Raw genomic sequence first — 7,318 nt, 5'->3', positions numbered from 1 at the left:
ATGCATCCTCATGCCCAGCCAGAGTTCCAGGGTGATTGGTGGTAGGTACCGGTGGGGGGGGCAGCGGGAGAAACCTACATCCCCATGCCCAGCCAGAGTTCCAGGGTGATTGGTGGTAGGTCCCGGTGGGGGGCAGCGGGAGAAACCTACATCCCCATGCCCAGCCAGAGTTCCAGGGTGATTGCTGGAAGGACCCGGTGGGGGGGCAGCGGGAGCAACCTGCATCCCCATGCCCAGCTAGAGTTCCAGGGTGATTGGTGGTAGGTCCCGGTGGGGGGGGCAGCGGGAGCAACCTGCATCCCCATGCCCAGCCAGAGTTCCAGGGTGATTGGTGGTAGGTCCCGGTGGGGGGGCAGCGGGAGCAACCTGCATCCTCATGCCCAGCCAGAGTTCCAGGGTGATTGGTGGTAGGTCCCGGTGGGGGGGCAGCGGGAGCAACATGCATCCCCATGCCCAGCCAGAGTTCCAGGGTGATTGCTGGAAGGACCCGGTGGGGGGGCAGCGGGAGCAACCTGCATCCCCATGCCCAGCCAGAGTTCCAGGGTGATTGGTGGTAGGTCCCGGTGGGGGGCAGCGGGAGCAACCTGCATCCCCATGCCCAGCCAGAGTTCCAGGGTGATTGCAGGTATGTCCCGGTGGGGTGGAAGGGGGGGGCAGCGGGACCAACCTGTGTCCCTATGCCCAGCCAGAGTTCCAGAGTGATTGCAGGTAGGTCCCGTTGGGGGCCAGCGGGAGCAACATGCATCCCCATGCCCAGCCAGAGTTCCAGGGTGATTGCAGGAAGGACCCGGTGGGGGGGGGGCAGCGGGAGCAACTTGCATCCCCATGCCCAGCCAGAGTTCCAGGGTGATTGCAGGAAGGTCCCGGTGGGGGGCCAGCGGGAGCAACCTGCATCCCCATGCCCAGCCAGAGTTCCAGGGTGATTGGTGGTAGGTCCCGGTGGGGGGGCAGCGGGAGCAACCTGCATCCTCATGCCCAGCCAGAGTTCCAGGGTGATTGCAGGTAGGTCCCGTTGGGGGCCAGCGGGAGCAACATGCATCCCCATGCCCAGCCAGAGTTCCAGGGTGATTGCTGGAAGGACCCGGTGGGGGGGCAGCGGGAGCAACCTGCATCCCCATGCCCAGCTAGAGTTCCAGGGTGATTGGTGGTAGGTCCCGGTGGGGTGGAAGGGGAGCAGCGGGAGCAACATGCATCCCCATGCCCAGCCAGAGTTCCAGGGTGATTGCAGGTAGGTCCCGGTGGGGGGGCAGCGGGAGCAACTTGCATCCCCATGCCCAGCCAGAGTTCCAGGGCGATTGCTGGTAGGTCCCGGTGGGGTGGAAGGGGGAGCAACCCGCATCTCCATGCCCAGCCAGAGTTCCAGGGTGATTGCTGGTAGGTCCCGGTGGGGTGGAAGGGGGGCAGCGGGAGCAACCTGCATCCCCATGCCCAGCCAGAGTTCCAGGGTGATTGCAGGTAGGTCCCGGTGGGAGTCAGCGGGAGCAACTTGCATCCCCATGCCCAGCCAGAGTTCCAGGGTGATTGCTGGTAGGTAAGGAGATCCATTTGGTGACCAAACAGCAGTGAAAATAAAAAGGCCCAAATGTCAAAGAATGACACTTCTGCTACTGAAAGTGAAACATTTGAAAGTGAAACATTTAAAATCAAGTTAAAGTGGGGTATGTTCAAAAATGTCAGAGGCGGTGGTGAGCAGCAGAGGCAGGCCGGGGCAGAGTTCCAGGGCCAGGGGGTGACGGCAGGCAGCGTAGGCCGGGGCAGAGTTCCAGGGCGGTGGGGAGAGGACTGGGCCTCAATCCAAGGAGATCCATTTGGTGACTAAACAGCAGTGACAATAAAAAGGCCCAAATGCCAAAGAATGACATTTCTGCTACTGAAAGTGAAACATTTAAAATCAAGTTACAGTGGGGTATGTTCACAAATGTCAGAGGCGGTGGTGAGCAGCAGAGGCAGGCCGGGGCAGAGTTCCAGGGCCAGGGGTGTGACGGCAGGCAGCGTAGGCCGGGGCAGAGTTCCAGGGCGGTGGGGAGAGGACTAGGCCTCAATCCAAGGAGATCCATTTGGTGACCAAGCAGCAGTGAAAATAAAAAGGCCCAAATGTCAAAGAATGCCATTTCTGCTACTGAAAGTGAAACATTTGAAAGTGAAACATTTAAAATCAAGTTAAAGTGGGGTATGTTCACAAATGTCAGAGGCGGTGGTGAGCAGCAGAGGCAGGCCGGGGCAGAGTTCCAGGGCCAGGGGGTGACGGCAGGCAGCGTAGGCCGGGGCAGAGTTCCAGGGCGGTGGGGAGAGGACTAGGCCTCAATCCAAGGAGATCCATTTGGTGACCAAGCAGCAGTGAAAATAAAAAGGCCCAAATGTCAAAGAATGCCATTTCTGCTACTGAAAGTGAAACATTTGAAAGTGAAACATTTAAAATCAAGTTAAAGTGGGGTATGTTCACAAATGTCAGAGGCGGTGGTGAGCAGCAGAGGCAGGCCGGGGCAGAGTTCCAGGGCCAGGGGGTGACGGCAGGCAGCGTAGGCCGGGGCAGAGTTCCAGGGCGGTGGGGAGAGGACTAGGCCTCAATCCAAGGAGATCCATTTGGTGACCAAGCAGCAGTGAAAATAAAAAGGCCCAAATGTCAAAGAATGCCATTTCTGCTACTGAAAGTGAAACATTTGAAAGTGAAACATTTAAAATCAAGTTAAAGTGGGGTATGTTCACAAATGTCAGAGGCGGTGGTGAGCAGCAGAGGCAGGCCGGGGCAGAGTTCCAGGGCCAGGGGGTGACGGCAGGCAGCGTAGGCCGGGGCAGAGTTCCAGGGCGGTGGGGAGAGGACTGGGCCTCAATCCAAGGAGATCCATTTGGTGACTAAACAGCAGTGACAATAAAAAGGCCCAAATGCCAAAGAATGACATTTCTGCTACTGAAAGTGAAACATTTAAAATCAAGTTACAGTGGGGTATGTTCACAAATGTCAGAGGCGGTGGTGAGCAGCAGAGGCAGGCCGGGGCAGAGTTCCAGGGCCAGGGGTGTGACGGCAGGCAGCGTAGGCCGGGGCAGAGTTCCAGGGCGGTGGGGAGAGGACTAGGCCTCAATCCAAGGAGATCCATTTGGTGACCAAGCAGCAGTGAAAATAAAAAGGCCCAAATGTCAAAGAATGCCATTTCTGCTACTGAAAGTGAAACATTTGAAAGTGAAACATTTAAAATCAAGTTAAAGTGGGGTATGTTCACAAATGTCAGAGGCGGTGGTGAGCAGCAGAGGCAGGCCGGGGCAGAGTTCCAGGGCCAGGGGGTGACGGCAGGCAGCGTAGGCCGGGGCAGAGTTCCAGGGCGGTGGGGAGAGGACTAGGCCTCAATCCAAGGAGATCCATTTGGTGACCAAGCAGCAGTGAAAATAAAAAGGCCCAAATGTCAAAGAATGCCATTTCTGCTACTGAAAGTGAAACATTTGAAAGTGAAACATTTAAAATCAAGTTAAAGTGGGGTATGTTCACAAATGTCAGAGGCGGTGGTGAGCAGCAGAGGCAGGCCGGGGCAGAGTTCCAGGGCCAGGGGGTGACGGCAGGCAGCGTAGGCCGGGGCAGAGTTCCAGGGCGGTGGGGAGAGGACTAGGCCTCAATCCAAGGAGATCCATTTGGTGACCAAGCAGCAGTGAAAATAAAAAGGCCCAAATGTCAAAGAATGCCATTTCTGCTACTGAAAGTGAAACATTTGAAAGTGAAACATTTAAAATCAAGTTAAAGTGGGGTATGTTCACAAATGTCAGAGGCGGTGGTGAGCAGCAGAGGCAGGCCGGGGCAGAGTTCCAGGGCCAGGGGGTGACGGCAGGCAGCGTAGGCCGGGGCAGAGTTCCAGGGCGGTGGGGAGAGGACTGGGCCTCAATCCAAGGAGATCCATTTGGTGACTAAACAGCAGTGACAATAAAAAGGCCCAAATGCCAAAGAATGACATTTCTGCTACTGAAAGTGAAACATTTAAAATCAAGTTACAGTGGGGTATGTTCACAAATGTCAGAGGCGGTGGTGAGCAGCAGAGGCAGGCCGGGGCAGAGTTCCAGGGCCAGGGGTGTGACGGCAGGCAGCGTAGGCCGGGGCAGAGTTCCAGGGCGGTGGGGAGAGGACTAGGCCTCAATCCAAGGAGATCCATTTGGTGACCAAGCAGCAGTGAAAATAAAAAGGCCCAAATGTCAAAGAATGCCATTTCTGCTACTGAAAGTGAAACATTTGAAAGTGAAACATTTAAAATCAAGTTAAAGTGGGGTATGTTCACAAATGTCAGAGGCGGTGGTGAGCAGCAGAGGCAGGCCGGGGCAGAGTTCCAGGGCCAGGGGGTGACGGCAGGCAGCGTAGGCCGGGGCAGAGTTCCAGGGCGGTGGGGAGAGGACTAGGCCTCAATCCAAGGAGATCCATTTGGTGACCAAGCAGCAGTGAAAATAAAAAGGCCCAAATGTCAAAGAATGCCATTTCTGCTACTGAAAGTGAAACATTTGAAAGTGAAACATTTAAAATCAAGTTAAAGTGGGGTATGTTCACAAATGTCAGAGGCGGTGGTGAGCAGCAGAGGCAGGCCGGGGCAGAGTTCCAGGGCCAGAGTGTGATACTGTCCGCCGATAGATAACCCTTTGCACATTATCGTCATCATCATTATCAGCAGCAGTTGCTGTCAGCCAGCTCCAGAGTGTATGAGCGGGGTGTGCTGCCCATTGCAGCCCGGGGTAGAGGAGCCGTATGCAAGCTGTGCATGCCCGGTGGCAACAGTGTATGAGCTCCACAGCGCCAGCGGGGGGGGGTGTCCCACTATGTCCCAAGCCGCCTGACACGTACTTCCGGTCGGCTAGGAGGTGGCATGTCACCTGGGCTGTCAGCCAGCCCCAGAGTGTATGAGCGGCGTGTGCCTGCACCCGTGGGGGGGATACAGGAGCCATGGGGAAGCTGTGCAAGACCGGGGGCAGCCGTGTAGGAGCTCTGCAGCGCCCGCTGTGGACTTCCAGGGCAAGAGCGGTAGGAGCGGCCAACTCATGCCGACCTCCTGGAACTCCCCGTCGGCCTCGCTCGCGGGTCGGTCCCGCTGATTTTTCTACCTTCATAATAAAAAAATCTTTTTTTTTTTATGGCATTTTCGGAAGCCTCAAGCCCACCTGGAGTTGCACGAGCAAGGCCACCTCGGCGTCTCCTTCCGAAAGCGGCCGGGAGCCAGTTCCGAGTATGAGCGGCGTGTGCCTGCCTTTTGCACCCGTGGGGGGATAGAGGGGCCCCTTGGGAGCTTGTACATGCCGGCAGCTTCCTTGTGGGAGCTCCACAGCGCCCGCGGCGAGTCCCGTTGTGTCCAGCCGGCTGACAAGCACTTCCGGTCCGCGAAGGATGCATGTCAGCGGCGGTGTGCCCGCTCCGGGTATGAGCGGCGTGTGCCTGCCTATGGCATCCTTGGGGGGATAGAGGAGCCATGGGGAAGCCGTGCCAGCCCGGTTGCAGCCGTGTACCAGCTCCTCAGCGCCAGCGTCGGAGTTTGAGGGCTTTAGCGGTATGCACGGCCAACTCATGCCGACCTCCTGGAACTCCCCGTCGGCTTCGCTCGCGGGTCGGTCCCGCTGATTTTTCTACCTTCATAATAAAAAAATCTTTTTTTTTTTATGGCATTTTCGGAAGCCTCAAGCCCACCTGGAGTTGCACGAGCAAGGCCACCTCGGCGTCTCCTTCCGAAAGCGGCCGGGAGCCAGTTCCGAGTATGAGCGGCGTGTGCCTGCCTTTTGCACCCGTGGGGGGATAGAGGGGCCCCTTGGGAGCTTGTACATGCCGGCAGCTTCCTTGTGGGAGCTCCACAGCGCCCGCGGCGAGTCCCGTTGTGTCCAGCCGGCTGACAAGCACTTCCGGTCCGCGAAGGATGCATGTCAGCGGCGGTGTGCCCGCTCCGGGTATGAGCGGCGTGTGCCTGCCTATGGCATCCTTGGGGGGATAGAGGAGCCATGGGGAAGCCGTGCCAGCCCGGTTGCAGCCGTGTACCAGCTCCTCAGCGCCAGCGTCGGAGTTTGAGGGCTTTAGCGGTATGCACGGCCAACTCATGCCGACCTCCTGGAACTCCCCGTCGGCTTCGCTCGCGGGTCGGTCCCGCTGATTTTTCTACCTTCATAATAAAAAAATCTTTTTTTTTTTATGGCATTTTCGGAAGCCTCAAGCCCACCTGGAGTTGCACGAGCAAGGCCACCTCGGCGTCTCCTTCCGAAAGCGGCCGGGAGCCAGTTCCGAGTATGAGCGGCGTGTGCCTGCCTTTTGCACCCGTGGGGGGATAGAGGGGCCCCTTGGGAGCTTGTACATGCCGGCAGCTTCCTTGTGGGAGCTCCACAGCGCCCGCGGCGAGTCCCGTTGTGTCCAGCCGGCTGACAAGCACTTCCGGTCCGCGAAGGATGCATGTCAGCGGCGGTGTGCCCGCTCCGGGTATGAGCGGCGTGTGCCTGCCTATGGCATCCTTGGGGGATAGAGGAGCCATGGGGAAGCCGTGCCAGCCCGGTTGCAGCCGTGTACCAGCTCCTCAGCGCCAGCGTCGGAGTTTGAGGGCTTTAGCGGTATGCACGGCCAACTCATGCCGACCTCCTGGAACTCCCCGTCGGCTTCGCTCGCGGGTCGGTCCCGCTGATTTTTCTACCTTCATAATAAAAAAATCTTTTTTTTTTTATGGCATTTTCGGAAGCCTCAAGCCCACCTGGAGTTGCACGAGCAAGGCCACCTCGGCGTCTCCTTCCGAAAGCGGCCGGGAGCCAGTTCCGAGTATGAGCGGCGTGTGCCTGCCTTTTGCACCCGTGGGGGGATAGAGGGGCCCCTTGGGAGCTTGTACATGCCGGCAGCTTCCTTGTGGGAGCTCCACAGCGCCCGCGGCGAGTCCCGTTGTGTCCAGCCGGCTGACAAGCACTTCCGGTCCGCGAAGGATGCATGTCAGCGGCGGTGTGCCCGCTCCGGGTATGAGCGGCGTGTGCCTGCCTATGGCATCCTTGGGGGGATAGAGGAGCTATGGGGAAGCCGTGCCAGCCCGGTTGCAGCCGTGTACCAGCTCCTCAGCGCCAGCGTCGGAGTTTGAGGGCTTTAGCGGTATGCACGGCCAACTCATGCCGACCTCCTGGAACTCCCCGTCGGCTTCGCTCGCGGGTCGGTCCCGCTGATTTTTCTACCTTCATAATAAAAAAATCTTTTTTTTTTTATGGCATTTTCGGAAGCCTCAAGCCCACCTGGAGTTGCACGAGCAAGGCCACCTCGGCGTCTCCTTCCGAAAGCGGCCGGGAGCCAGTTCCGAGTATGAGCGGCGTGTGCCTGCCTTTTGCACCCGTGGGGGGATAGAGGGGC

The sequence above is a fragment of the Rhinoderma darwinii genome, chromosome 2 (genome assembly GCF_050947455.1).
Source record: "Rhinoderma darwinii isolate aRhiDar2 chromosome 2, aRhiDar2.hap1, whole genome shotgun sequence".
NCBI lineage: Eukaryota > Metazoa > Chordata > Amphibia > Anura > Rhinodermatidae > Rhinoderma > Rhinoderma darwinii.
This window is presented reverse-complemented; position numbering follows the sequence as displayed.